General features: G+C 41.1%; 1 protein-coding gene across 3 annotated transcripts in view; it reads left to right on the plus strand.

Moving 5' to 3' along the window:
• The window catches only part of LOC122555801 (cytoplasmic protein NCK1-like), a 218,519-nt gene that overhangs the window by 190,980 nt on the left and 12,057 nt on the right, over positions 1-15,482 (plus strand). The window lies entirely within an intron of this gene.

The following is a 15,482-nucleotide window of genomic DNA, read 5'->3' on the forward strand; positions in this document are numbered from 1 at the left end:
ATCTGAATTAAACTCCATCTGCCACTTCTCAGCCCATTGGCCCATCTGGTCCAGATCCTGTTGTAATCTGAGGTAACCCTCTTCGCTGTCCACTACACCTCCAATTTTGGTGTCCTCTGCAAACTTACTAACTGTACCTCTTATGGTCTCCGAATCTAATTTTGGGAAGGGCTTGAGCAATTCTGAGGTGAGCAGCCATTGGGCCGATCTCTGTTCAAACAGTGTTGAGGAATCAGAAGCTGCCTCCTTAAAGGAGGAGAATTGAAATCCCTGTTGGTAAAAACAGAGTTTTATTGGGTTTTTTTTGTACTCATTTCTTGTATTTTCTTTTCTTCTGCCGACCCATTAACATGCAGATTATGGTGTGTTGCACTCTGTGTGTTAATTCATGTTTACCTCGTGCCAGTTTGGATGTATAACAGTGACTTTGACTGTTTCCTTTGTTGATTAGTAAAATTCTTCTGCTTTTTTTTTACAACTGTGAAAGTCTTGTGGCATTATTCTCTTAATAAATATTTTAAAACATTGTATATTGTACAGGAGCAGTTATTAGGTCCTAACAAGTTTCTAAAAACATTTGTAGATCTTGGCGCAGATCATAACATTCTGTGCTAAACTAAAAATGTAAACATTGCACCAAAATGACTAGATTTTAACGGGCAGAATACAACAGTTTGGTGCTTGAAGAATCCTCAATCACGTCATACTGTCATTATGACGTATGGGAGGTCATTTGCCACAATGAGTTCAAATCAGCTGACTCTAGAACAATACAGTCAGATTGCTCCCTGCTCTGTCCTCAGCGTCATGCAACTTTATTTTGCCCTTGTGTCCATCTAATTTCCTTTTGAAGTTATTGTTTATCTTTACTTCCTCAATCCTCAAAGGCAGCAGGTTGCAGTTTGTTACTACTCATTGTGCAAAATGGTTTGTCTCCTTCCATGTTTAATAAGACATTGTGAACAGTTTTGTTAATCTCCTCTAAGCCTATCATAAACCTGTACACCTCTATTAAATCTTTGCCCAATTTCCTTTGATAGTGGGAGAACAATGCCAGCTGCTCCAGTTTAACCTTGCAGTTGATATCCTTCATTACTGGAACATTCTTCTCTACTCTCTCAAGGACCCTCTCATCCTTCCTAAAATCTGGTGATTGGAACAGGATGTGATTTTCTAATTGTGGCCTAACTAGAGCTTCATAAGAACTCCAGTATGTGTACTGCTCTATATTCCATTCTTTCACCCAATTAATCTGTTTTTTAATTCTTGATGGAGTCACCACTTCAATCACTAACTCTGTTCATTCCATAAGCTCCCAATATTTTGTCCATAATGGTTGTCCAGTGCTCTGTCCTAAATTTCTTGGGATATAAGTGCAAGATTTAAACCTCTCTTTAGACCCCTCAAGCATTGTAATTAATTAATTTCTAATAGCCATGTACCATCCCACCATAAATTATAAAACCACAATCGATTCTGACGTGTTGTGCTCTGTTTTTAAAAAAAAACACATTTTAGTTTTAAGTCTTGATACTTTTCTCATATCAGGTAGAAACCTGGTGAATCAACAATATTCCCTTTGTCATGACAAATATTGTAATTCATTGAAACTGCACCAACTCCCATTTAGCCTCAGACAATTGCCCAGAATAAAAGCAAACTGCATCACGTTTCTTCAGTAACAATTTAAAATTTAATTTTAATAAAAACAGTAACAAAGAGAATTTCAACTTGATGTAAGTTAAACTTGCCCCTGTCATGTGTGCGCATGTATAGAGCCACACGCAGACACATCAGTGAGGCAGACATTAAGGGAGAGGAAGAGCTGATGAGCAGAAGGTATGTTGGAAGATTTAACATTTTTCTTTTATATTTTTGCATTTATTTTATTTTGAAGGTCTTTTCACTTTGAAAACTTTAGTGATGTAAGGTATTTAAATTACATTATATAAGATAGCAAGCATTTCTATAAATATATAAAAGTGGCTAAAGTAAACATTGATCCTTTAAAGGAGGAGAAGGGGGATTTAGTAATGGGATATGAGGAAATGGCTAAGACATTGAATAGGTATTTTGTGTCAGTCTTCACAGTGGAGGTCACAAATAACATGCCAGTTATTGTCAAAGAGCCAAAGGAAGGTGAGGACCTGGAAACAATCATTATTACGGAAGAGGTAGTGTTGGGCAAGTTAATGGAGCCAAGGGTAGACAAGTCTCCTGGCCCTGATGGAATGCCTCCCAGGATGCGAAAAGAGATGGCAGAAGGAATAGGGGGAACAGATTTTGGACTGAATTGAGAAGGAACTTCTTCACCCAGAGGGTGGTGAATCGATGGAAATCCTTGCGCAGTGATGTGGTTGAATGTTTTTAAAGCTAAGATAATTTTTTGAGTCCTAAAGGAATTAACAATTATGCTGAGAGGGCGGGTAAGTGGAGCTGAGGCCACTAAAAGATCAGCTGTGATCTTATGAATGGTGGAGCAGGCTCAAAGGGCCAGATGGCCTACTCCTGCTCCTAGTTCTTATGTTCTTATGCTGGGAATTGTACAACAGAACTTTACTGAAGCTTTTGTGTTGGTTGTAATGGGAAAAAAATCTGTATTCCTTAACATTGTTTTACTTGAGATTGTGCTTTTCAGGGACATAACTAAGTATTAAGTGAGAAAATAGTGTAGTGTGGAATTATAAACTTCTAACAATACATTAACTGTGGTCTTACTAAGCTTTTGTGGTTTTTATTTCTTTATACACAAACCTTTTTCTATTTGTAGAAACAACTTCCTCCCATTTACTAACACAACCTTTGCCATCTCACCTGCCCAGGTAGATGTACATCAATTGGGTGTCATTCAAGGGCACATCCTTGATGTTAACCTTGTCAAGGGGTTTCGAACCATCGAGCAAATGTATCACAGGCGTTAGAGGTCAATCTGTGATCTGGGAATTGTTGTAGCCGTTTTATCAATTTACTGGTTGGAAGAGAATTAATCATCAGAAACCAAAGCACGATAAGACAAAAGATGTAGTGTAAATAATTGACTTATTGTAACCAACTGCAGCCAAAAGCAATTGTAAATTCTCAATGGGCAAGAAGGCAGATTCCTGCTACATCTATCACCACAATTGATTCTTTACAGTTACTCTTGATGATGCAATCAAAATTGTTTAATAGTGTCGACCTAACTATCCAGTAGTGACTTTCAGTGTGGTGGAAATATTTGCTTGAACTATTTTCGATGCCAAGACAGGAGTGAAATTTAATTACTGCTGTGCATTGCCTCACAAGAAGTCAAACGCTTCAACTCTTATCTTAAGGTGGTGAGATTCACGGGAGATGAAATACAATGGAAACATTCTCTGCATGGACGTCCATCACTTCCGCAATATTCCACATCGATTGCTGCAGTGTTCTGAAAAGGAACATGGAAATGAGCATGCAAGGGTGGGAAAGATTCCTGGTCAGTTATGTAATGGCAGGAGATTGGAGAGTCTACCATTGGTAGCTGAAGCTCCAGGCTACAGTATTGCATGTAAAGTGTGTGTTGCCACAGCAATTTGATTTTCTCAGAGGCCCTGTTGAGTCATTGGTTGGATGGCCAATATGGATTAAATTGGTGCAAGTGACATTGGATTTGATTTCAGTCATTTTCTCCATCAGCCCAGTGGATTTTTATTTTTGGGAGGATGAAGAAGGAGAGTGTATGCCCAGCACTGTCTCACTCACTGTCAGACAGATAGACAGAAGGAGAAGACTGAGAGCTGAGTCTTAGATATGAGCTGTACATGTCCCCCCCCATGGTGTTGTGAATATTACTTGTTCCCTCACCAGCAACTTCAAACCCTTGTGAACCAGAGCGAAATCATTGACCATGTCCCTCCCTAAAGGCACCAATTTAGTTCATTTGAATAGAATTCTACAGTTAAACTCCAGAAAGTTTCTTAAATGCTGCGTAAGCATTACGCAGAGGAAAATAGAAAACTGCAGTAGGGGCCATGGCCAAGTTCCCCTCCTCAACAAGGGACATATCCTTATCCAAGTGGCCTTTTGACACCTCTACCCACAATCCCAGCCTGATGTCAAATCCTCACATTCCAAACTGACACGACCACTTCTACAACATCTACCTGGAGAAAGGAGCCAATAGAGATGAGCCGTAATTGGAGACCGGGTGGGAGCTGAGCACGCAGGCCGTGTTCAGGAGCAAAGGCGGTATCACAAGCATGGGATGGGCAGTCCAAAACACGAAGGGAATTCCGAGTTCCTGAATGGCATGAAGTGAAGCACATCCCAGTACAGGTGTGACTTACTACATTGTTGCTGAGTGCCAGTGAGGAGCGGACTGGAGGCTGAAGTGATGCAGGACAGTTGTTGGACTTCCTTCTGGCGCCATTTGCTGAGCTGCTGCTGTTTGGAATTTTTTTTACCAGACTCTAATATAAATCCTTTTCACAATGTTATAGCTACCTCATTACTAACTCATTCTCAGACACTGTAAGTAATGCTACTACTTTCCTTTTAATCCTCTTTTGTATAACAACACTTTTTTTTCCCCTATGTAAGATTTGTACCTGGGAACTTGTACCTAAAGATGGTGCCATTAAAAGGCAGCCATTGTAAAATCTTTTCACAGTACTTCTGTACTGGAGTACAAGTGACAATAAAGGATTTCCCTGTGATACTCATTAGCAAATCTAACACTACTAATCCAGAAAGGCGGCTTGAGAGAGAACAGGGAACTATAATCACTCAAGACTAACATCAGTCATTGGGAAATTTCTATTATTGTTGTAGTTAAAACTTGACAGATTAAATCTCATCGGATCCAGGGGAGCTCATCAATTGGATACAAAATTCGCTTAAAGGTAGGAGAGAGAAGATAGTGGCAGAGGCTTGCTTTTCAAACTGGGGCCTATGTCCAACAGTGTGTTGCAATGATTGGTGCTGAGTCTACTGCTTTATATTTATATAAATGATGTGGATGTGAGTATAGGAGGAATAGTTAGTAAGTTTGCAGATGACACCAAAATAGGTGGTGTAGTGGACAGTGGAGATGATTATCTCAGAGTACAGCGGGACTTTGATCAGATGGGCCAGTGTGCCAAGATGTGGCAGATGGACTTTAATTTAGATAAATGTGAAGTCCTGCACTTTGGTAAGGAAAGCCAGGGCAGGACTTGTACATTTGATATACGGACCCTGCGGAGTGTTGCCAAACAAAGAGACTTAGGGGTGCAGGTGCACAGTTCTGAGAAAATGGAGTCACAGGTAGACAGAGTGGTGAAGAAGGTGTTTGACACACTTGCCTTCATTGATCAGAACATTGAGTATAAGAGTTGTGACATAAGGTTGTGGCTGTACAGGACATTGGTGAGGTCACTTTGAGAATAATGTGTACAATTCTGGTCACCTTTCTAAAGGAAGAATATTGTTAAACTGGAGAGGGGTGCAGAAAAAACTAACAATGATGTTCCTGGGATTGGAGGGTTTGAGTTAAAGGGAGAGACTGAATAGGCTGGGGTATTTTTTTTCCATGGAACCATCAGATGCTGTAGGGTGACTTTATAGAGGTTTATAAAATCACGAGAGGCATTCTTAAGATGAATAGCCAAGGTATCTTTCCTAAGGTGGTGATTGGGGAGGGGGGGGCGGTCAAAAACTAGAAGGCAAAGGTTTAAGTTGTGAAGAGAGAGACTTACAAAGGACCTGAGGGGTAAGTGTTTCACGCAAGTGTGGTAGGTGCATGGAATGAGCTGCCAGAGGAAGTGGTGGAAGCTGGTTCAATTACAACATTTAAATGGCATCTGGGTGTGTACATGAATAGGAAGGGTTTAGAGGGATATGTGCCAAATGGGACCAGGTCAGATTGGGATGTCTCGTTGGCCGAAGGGTCTGTTTCTATGCTCGATGATTCTGTTGCTGCACTTACTAAGAAAATGGCCAGTAGTCAAGTGAGGATTCTGTGTGTGAAGTTTCACTAGTGAACAAATTTTAAAAGGCTTTTTTTTTTGAGCCATGCTGCAAGTTTTTACAAGCTTTGAGTCTTGTTGTGTATGAAGCATCACATAAACAGGATTAACAGTATACTTACATCTGCAAGTACACTGGGAGTTGTGGTGAATTTTGGAGGGGTGGGGTGGGTGGAGCACATAATTTTGGGCACAGAGTCACCCAGTGCTGAACTCTTCCGATTTCTTCTTTGTTGGCGATTGTGGATATGATTTTACTTTGCTTCGGATGAAAGCTTTAATTTCAGGTTTGTCTGAGAATCTACAGGCATCAGGTTCTTCCGAGTCCTTACCCAAGTGAGCCATTATATGTGGGAATTCTGATGATGGGTGTTGGCAAGCTGTATGACTGCAGGGGCATTGTGGCATGCATTATACTCCTCTGCTATCCCAAAACAGGTCTTTCCAGCATGGGTCTCTGGACAATGATTAAAATCAGCAGTCTAGTTTGACTTGTCCTTCTCCTATTCTCCTAACCTGTTGAGGGCAACTGTAGTCTATTTCTGCTGCTTTGAGTTAGAGCTGAGTGTACAATGCAAGAAACAAACCTATTTTCTGTTTTTCATGGCTCAGCTATTCACTACTAAAATGATACATTCAGGAGAGTAGTATGACAATTATATAAATCATATGTCCTTTTTCTTTATAGTACAGATATGTTTGCACTATCCTTGAACTATGTTAATGAATGGGAATGAATGAACCACTTTTTGTTTGGATTGTGATAGTTCAATTGTTCAAAATGATAAAAGTACTTTTTATTTTAAAGATGCTGTTGAAATATATGGACTGTAAAATTGTCAAATAGGCCGAGTGTGCAGAAAAAAAATGTAGTTTTGAACTGTATTGCCTTTTTTTAAAGCAAAATACACATTATACACAAGAGTGCACACAGTAACATTTTTTTGGCCAGTTTTGACAAAAGATTGCGTTGAGATATCTGACTTGGTTTCGAGCAGATCACTAATTAAAGGCCAGCATTCCAAGATGAACATCTGTTTGCTTAAAAAAAAATACAACCAGAACGTTGTACTTGAAACTATCATTTCAGAAAGCTGAACACTTGATGTGGAACTTTCAACTCATGCATGCCCCAAGCAGTTAAGTCATTCACTCCTATATGTTTCAGGGTGTATCCACAATTGCTCTAACACTTTTTTGCAATCCTTCCAAATCTCACATTTTCCATTATAGATGCAGTAGAAAATTCACTGTCGAGTGGTTTGAAAGGCTTTTACTTTTCCAACTATGCAGAATAAGAGTTTTGAATATAACTCTTACTGGAGAATTCGATGAGGTTTAAATTGGAAACATAGTTCCAAGGTAATTTCTGAATCGACAGTCTTGAGCAAATGATGGAATTACAGAAAAAATTGGCCATAAATCAGGAAAAATAATTAATGCAAATAATTTTTTTTTTAAAAATGCTGTTGAAGTTTATAAACAGCTACAGCACGTAAACTCTGTTAGTACGGACATGCAGATGATCAAGGTGCGACTTCAGCAACAAGTGAGAGAGATAAAATCAGGCATTTCAAATTCTGTTTTGTTGTGGTTACTGGCCGCTTCTTTATGGTGAGTAAGAAGGAAGGTTGATGTCATCATCAGTAATCTAACTAATCGGAACAATGCAAAAGATCAAACAGCTTTCCTGAAATTACTTTTGTTTTGTTACCATAGCAGCAAACTTGTGAGCAAGTTAATTATTAGATCTGCTGTTCTCATGGGAAGCTTTTGTATAATTGATGGATTTGTTAGCCTCCAAACAAATTTTGCACCTAATCATAGTTCAATAATGTATCAAAATCCTATTTGCTGTAATAAGGATCCAGAAGATCTATTGTACCGTTGGCTGCTGCATTGTGCCAACAGGAAATGGTAATACAATATGAGCTGTTTAATAAAATCACATTGAGGCAGCATGGTTGATTTTGCTGGATATTGGAATCCTATTCAGAGGTCGGAGTTTTAATAGCAGTTTCTACAATCTGGGTTCATGGACTTACCTGAACAGTGTGTTTTGATAGTCCCAACTAGGAGAAAGTGAGGTCTGCAGATGCTGGAGATCAAAGTTGAAACTTTATTGCTGGAACAGCACAGCAGGTCAGACAGCATCCAGGGAACAGGAGATTCGACGTTTCGGGCACAGGCCCTCCTGAAGAAGGGCCTGTGCCCGAAACGTCGAATCTCCTGTTCCCTGGATGCTGCCTGACCTGCTGTGCTGTTCCAGCAATAAAGTTTCAACATAGTCCCAACTAGGTTGAGGAAAGTGATTGTACAAAAAACTAAGTTTGTACAATTGGTTAGTCAGCAATATTTTCTAATAAAATGCTTTCTGGTTTTCCCCTTCAAAGTATTGACATTTCCCTGAAATGCTATTTGCTCTCTGTAATTTGTAAAAATAACTGCTACCTGGGATAGGGGAGTCCAGAACTAGAGGGCATAGGTTTAGGGTGAGAGGGGAAAGATATAGAAGAGACCTAAGGGGCAACCTTTTCGTAGAGAGGGTGGTACGTGTATGGAATGAGCTGCCAGAGGAAGTAGTGGTGGCGAGTACAACTGCAACATTTAACAGGCATCAGGATGGGTATATGAATAGGAAGGGTTTGGAGGGATATGGGATGGTGCTGGCAGGTGGGACTAGATTGGGTTGGGATATCTGGTCGGCATGGACGAGTTGGACTGAAGGGTCTGTTTCCATGCTGTATGTCACTGACTCTATGACTTTAAGTCTCATTGAACCTAATCTCATTCTTAACTATGAGATACCTGCTGCACTGGTGCAGAAGAGGCCCATATATATACTTGGAAGAGGGAACTTTGACTTTTAGTTTATGTTTCTTTTGTCCAAGGCATGTGTGTCATTTTTACAGCACCTTCTCTGATTGACTGACCAAGGACACTGTTAATCTGTAAGGGTAAAGCAGTTGCTGGATGGACTTATTGAACTTGGCTTCTGAAAGCTTGCAATCCGCCTTCTTGAAGGGCATGTTGCAAATGTAGGAAGTAACTTAAAATGTGTCTGTATCAATCAATGTTTAAAATAATTTGACAAAAGATAGGATAAATAAGATAAATTGACAGAGTCTTTTTTCCTGGGTTGGGGGAGTCCAGAACTAGGGGGAGTAGGTTTAGGGTGAGAAGGGAAAGATATAAAAGAGACGTAAGGGGTAACTTTTTCACACCAGAAGGTGTGGTGTGTATGGAATGAGCTGCCAGAGGAAGTAGTAGAGGCTGGTACAATTAAAACATTTTAAAAGGCATCTGGATGGGTACATGAATAGGAAGCGTTTGGGGGGATATGGGCCAAGTGCTGGCAAATGGGACTAGATAAGGTTGGGCTATCTGGTGGCCATGGACGAGTTTGACCGAACGATCTGTTTCCATACTGTACATCTTTATGGCTCTATGAATCTAAACGATAAGTTAAAAAAACTTATTTGAAAGCTTTTGAAATTAAAGGAATTGAAGGAGTGCTGGGCAAATTGTTCTTGAGTGGGAGGCTATGCAGAGAGGGTTGACTGAAACATTGTGGATGTGAAGAATTGACAGAAAACTGGTTTCACCCCTTCAAGGCTTGATGAACAATGAGCTATAAATTCCTGAGCTTTTGTAAACCTCAAAATGATAGCGATTGGATATTTTTGGACTTGTAATGAAGCTGTCCATGTCTATGTGCAGCAGGATCAGGGCAACATCCAGGTTTAGGCTGACAAGTGGCAAATAACACTCACGTCACACAAACACCAAACAATTACCATCTCGAACAAGCTAGAATCAAACCATTACACCTAGATAATCAATGGCAATCCATTACTGCATTCCTGACTGTCAACATCCTGGGTGTTATCATTAACTAGAAACTGAACTGGACTATTTTAATAAATATAGTGGCTATGAGAGGTCAGAAGCTAGGAATCTTGTGATGAGTAACTCACTTCCTGATTGCCCAAAGCCTGTCCACTATAAGGCAGAAGTTAGACGTATGATAGAATGTTCCACACTTGCTTGAAAGAGGACCGCTCCAACAAATGTCAAGAAGGTTGACACCATCCAGGGCAAAGCCGCTTGATGGTTGGTACCACGTCCGCACTCTCCTTCCACTATCAATACTCAGCAGCAGCGGTTTGTACCATCCACAAGATGCACTACAGAAATTCGCCAAGGTTCCCTAGAAGGCACCCTCCAAACCAATGACCACTTTGTTGTTGGAAGGACAACAGCAGCGGATAATGGGAACACCACCATCTGCAAGTTCCTTTCCAAGCCACTCACTTTACTTGGAAGTATATTGCTGGTCCTTCAATATCATTGGAACAAAGTCCTTGAACTCGCCCTCATGGCATTGTGGGTACATCTACGCAAAATAGACTGCAAGGGTTCAAGAAGGCAGCTCATTATCACCTTCTCAAGGGCAGCTAGGAGTGTACATTAAAATGATAGTGAACCTGTAATGCCCTCCCCCCGTGAGTGAATTTTAAAAGTTTTTGAAAATGAAGTGATTGCAGTATTGACTCCCTTTCTGCATTTTAGAAGTGGAAAATGCTGAGAAGGTCTACTGAACAGTTATTAATCTGGAAGAGCTATTATATAAATACCACTTTGTAAGAATTAGTTCCTTTATTATATAACGTGTCAATTAGGAATGAAATTTAATCATAAGGTTTTCAATTAAAGTTATAAATGTCATAGGTATCAATAGGTGGCCAAGCAGTATAAGGTGCATTGCTGGGAATAATTATCTATGTGAAAGCTGTGTGCTGGTAAATGTTTTTGTTTGTTCGTGAATTTGTGACCATTTTCTTGATGTATTAGGTGTGTTTTTTTAAACTAATTGTGCCTGACTCAACCCAAGTTGAAATGAGGGTAAATTTAAATTATGACTGGTTTTTCCCTCTTTTAACAATTTGATTTATTCCTTTTTCTTTTTTACTCTCGTCTCTTACTGAGGTTGCTGAAGGATGGTCCCCAAGCCTTAGTTTTGATTGCAATTATTAAAAAATAAACCTATGGCAAAAACCTTTCAAAGTGAATTAATTGCTGGATTTATTAACAAAATAGTAAAAACATGAAGAAAATGCTACACTCTTCCATGCACACACAAGATATTAAGGGTAACTGAACAGAAGAAGGGAGAGATTGCGTATTACAAGTTTTAGGTAAAGATCAGTTCACATGAGTTACAGCTTCCTGGACATCTGTATCCAGCATAATTTCCTCATTGAGCTAAGGACAATTATTTTCCTTCTTGCAGGGAAAATGTTGACTTCTTTCCAGCCAGGAATTTTAAAAGCAGGGATGGGAGAGTGTGAGACAGCTGCTAACTCAGCCAGAGATCCAGAAATTCAGGCAATGCTCTGAGCACATGGGTTCAGTTCCCACAGCTGTGCATGGCAGAATTTTAAGGCAATTAATAAATCTGGAAGTAAAAAAGTTGATTTGACAGTAATTCTGAAAGAATTGTCAGCTATCATTCAGGAAAAAAAAACCCCATCTCGTTCACTGATGTCTTTCAAAGAAGGAAAATCTGCCGGACTGACCTGGTCTGGCCTACAGGTAACTCCAGACCCATAGCAATGGGTTGAGTCTTAAATGCCTCCGAAAAAGCTGTGGTAGGCCTCTCACTTCAGGGGCAATTAGGGCTGTCCAACAAAGGTTGACCATGCCAGAGACAACTTCACTAAAACCTTTCACCCTGACTTTAATTCATCTGGACCATCTTTGACACCTCCCCTTCCTGGACTTCTCCGTCTCCACCTCCGGCAACCGACTCAACACGGACATCTATTTCAAAGACACTGACTCCCACAGCTACCTGAACTACACCTTCTCCCAACTCCCCTCCTGTAAAAACACTATCCCTTACTCTCAATTCTTCCATCCCTGCCATATCGGCTCCCAGGAGGAGCCATTCCACTTCAGGACATCCCAGATGGCCTCCTGTTTCAGGAGCCGCAATTTTCACTCCCACGTGATCAACAGTGCCCTCCAGCACATCTCTTCCACTTCCCATGCCTTCACCCTTGAACCCCACTCGTCCAACCACAACAAGGATAGAAGGGCAGCATGGTGGCTCAGTGATTAGCACTGCTGCCTCACATTGCCAGGAACCTGGGTTCGATTCCACCCTCGGGCGACTGTCTGTGTGGAGTTCACACATTCTCCCCATGTCTGCTTGGGTTTCCTCCGGGTGCTCCAATTTCCTCCCACAATCCAAAGGTGTGCAGGTTTGGTGAATTTGCTATACGAGGGTAGGGGGACTGTGTCTGGATGGGTTACTGTTCGGAGAGTCAGTGTGAACTTGTTGGGCCGAAGGGCCTGTTTCCATACTGTAGGGATTCTTAAAACAAAATCTTTCCTAGTCCTCACCTTCCATCCCACCAAACTCCCAGATGCAACGCATCGTCCTCCGCCATTTCCGCCACCTTACAATCAGATCCCACTATCGGAAATTTATTTCCCTCCCCACCCCATCTGCATTCTGCAGAGGCCATTCACTTCTTGATTCCCTCATTAGGTCTACGCACCTGACCAACCCACCCTCCTACCTGACACCTTTCCTTGCTGCCGCAAGAGTTGTAACACCTGCAACAAACCTCCCCCCTCAGCTCCGTCCAAGGCCCTAAAGGATCTTTTCATATCCGGCAGAGATTTTACTGTATATCCACCCACCTAATTTACTGTGTCCGTTGCTCTCGATGTGGTCTTCTCTACGCTGGGGAGACAGGGCGCCAATCCGTGGAGCATTTAAAGGAATATTTCTGGGATACACGCACCCAACACTTCCAACTCCCCCCTCCCACTCTATCAAAGCCTCCACCACCAAATCTAAGCCAACCGACACCTGGAGGAAGGACACCTCATCTTTTGCCTTGAGACCCTTCACTCCTCACCGTCCTATCGTAATCATCCCCTACCTTCATCCACCTTCCCAGGTCCCTACCCCTCTACAAACCCCCACCCAGCCCCATCCCCTATTTATTTCTTTCACTCACTCACTCCTGATGAAGGCTTATACTGGAAGTGTTGATTCTCCTGCTTCTCGAATGCTGCATGACCTGCTGTGGCTTTTCCAGCGCCACCCTTTTCAACTCTGACTCTGCAGTCCTCGTTTTCCCTCATGCCAGAGACACGTACATTCCTTGGAATACTAAAGCTTTCCCTCTGGAAACAGCAACTGACTTAGACATTTGAAAAAGAAAGGTCATCAGCATGCCTACCTCTGTGGGCTAATCGAGTGATCGTTAAATTGACAAGATTGGAGCTTGACCTTCCCCATTTGAGTTTCCATTATGAGATGACCAGGTCACTGAAAGTGTTAACACTGATAATGAGTCACGGTCAAAAACAGAAATGGCTGGATAAACTCCGATCTGGCAACAGAAAGCAGAATCAATGTTTCAAGTCCAGTGACCCTCCTTCAGAAATGATTGTCATTAGGAGAAGGTGGTATACATGCTGAAGATAGGGTTTGGCAAGGTGTGTGTATGTGTGGGGGTGTGGTGGCAGGATAAAGGAGTAAGCAATAGGTGGAAAGGGAATTCAGAGACCGAAAACAGTAATTGGATGGACAAAGGGATGGATATTAGTGAGCTGGGAAGAAAGAAAAGCTGATAATAGGGACCATGCATTGGTGAAAATAAGTTGGTTGGCTGTGATGAAAGCAGCTCATGTGATGGCAGGGTCAGGGCTGTGGCGGTGGGGAAACAACGTGGAAGAAGATGCTCATGCTCAAAACCTCATTAACTCTCTCCCTGTTCCGACTTCCTGGCTTCAGCTTTACGACCTAGCCACAACCTGATGAAGGGTCACTGGACTGGAAACATTAACTCTGCTTTCTCTCCACAGATGCTGCCAGACCTGCTGAGTTTTTCTGACCATTTCTGTTTTTGTTTCAGATTTCCAGTATCCAGAGGCTTTTTTCCAATGAGTTTTCCTTTGTTGAGAGCTAGCTGAAAGCAGATGGATCATCTCCAAGTACTTTGTGTCAGCTTTGGCTGGTATGCCTGGACAATACAGGGAGTTCAGGAGCTATTGGAAGTACAACCATGTGATCATCAGCCATTTTGAATCCAGCAAGGTTGTCCTTTTATTTCAAAAATGAATTTAAGTCCAAAACCATACAAGAAAATGGTTTTCTTTGGGATTTCTCTTGCTGTCTGGCATGACAACAATTCATGAGCATTTTGTCATAGTATGTTAGGTGTAATGCATAAGGCACAATTACCTGACAGTGAAACATATAATAAACTAAGGGAAAAGGATCAGTTCAGTGAATATATTTGGAGAAAGGGCACAAAATAATTATTGGGTTAGGACAGAATTTTAATCTTTTGTCTAGTCTCTTCAGTTTTGTTTCAACCAAGTTTTACTGGCAGTTGTAGCAGCTTTTGGTTTTTGCTTCTAAAATATTAAATTATTCCTGGACCACACCAGTATTGAGAACAGTTAGAATCTGGCACATCCTCTTACTTTAGCAACTGCCATTGCACCATCTTGCACATAATTAGTTTTCTCGCATGCAGACGTCAATCTCATAGTACAGCAATACATATGTGAGAAATACCTGCTGAATCCTGAACAGCCCAATTAGTGCAGTTATTTTAGATTTTTTTCTACTTTTGAATGAAATAGGTAATTTTCAAAGCGTAATCTTGCTTGTGCTATGGTTATGTTGCTGTATGTCTTGGGGCCAGTCAGTGTTCCACTGCTTTCTTCAGTTTACTTGTTTGAACTTGTGCATCTCTGGATAGGTAGCTGTTTTTTTGAAAAATAAAATCAGGGATCAAAATTCTGGAATTAGTACATTTTGTTTTGAGCAGGTCACTGATCTCTCCTCAATGAGAAGGTAAAGAGGTTCATCACCATAATTCTATTCGTTTTAAAATAGTGATGGAAAAGGATAGACCAGATCTAAAAGTTGACGTTCTAAATTGGAGAAAGGCCAATTTTGACAGTATTAGGCAAGAACTTTTGAAAGTTGATTGGAGGCAGATGTTCGCAGGTAAAGGGATGGCTGGAAAATGGGAAGCCTTCAGAAATGAGATAACAAGAATCCAGAGAAAGTATATCCCTGTCAGGGTGAAAGGGAAAGCTGGATGACTAAAGAAATTGAGGGTTTGGTTAAGAAAAAGAAGGAAGCATATGTCAGGTATAGTCAGGACAGAAAGTAGGAGTATACTTTAGAGGGAAATCAGGAGGGCAAAACGGGGACATGAGATAGCTTTGGCGAATAGAATTAAGGAGAATCCAAAGGGTTTTTACAAATATATTTAGGACAAAAGTGTAACTAGGGAGAGAATAGGGTCCCTCAAAGATCAGCAAGGTGGCCTTTGTGTGGAGCCACAGAAAATGGGGGAGGTACTAAATGAATATTTTGCATCAGTATTTACTGTGGAAAAGAATATGGAAGATATAGACTGTAGGGAAATAGATGGTGACATCTTGCAAAATGTCCAGATTACAGAGGAGGAAGTG

The sequence above is a fragment of the Chiloscyllium plagiosum genome, chromosome 13, assembly GCF_004010195.1.
Source record: "Chiloscyllium plagiosum isolate BGI_BamShark_2017 chromosome 13, ASM401019v2, whole genome shotgun sequence".
In the NCBI taxonomy this organism is placed as follows: Eukaryota; Metazoa; Chordata; class Chondrichthyes; order Orectolobiformes; family Hemiscylliidae; genus Chiloscyllium; species Chiloscyllium plagiosum.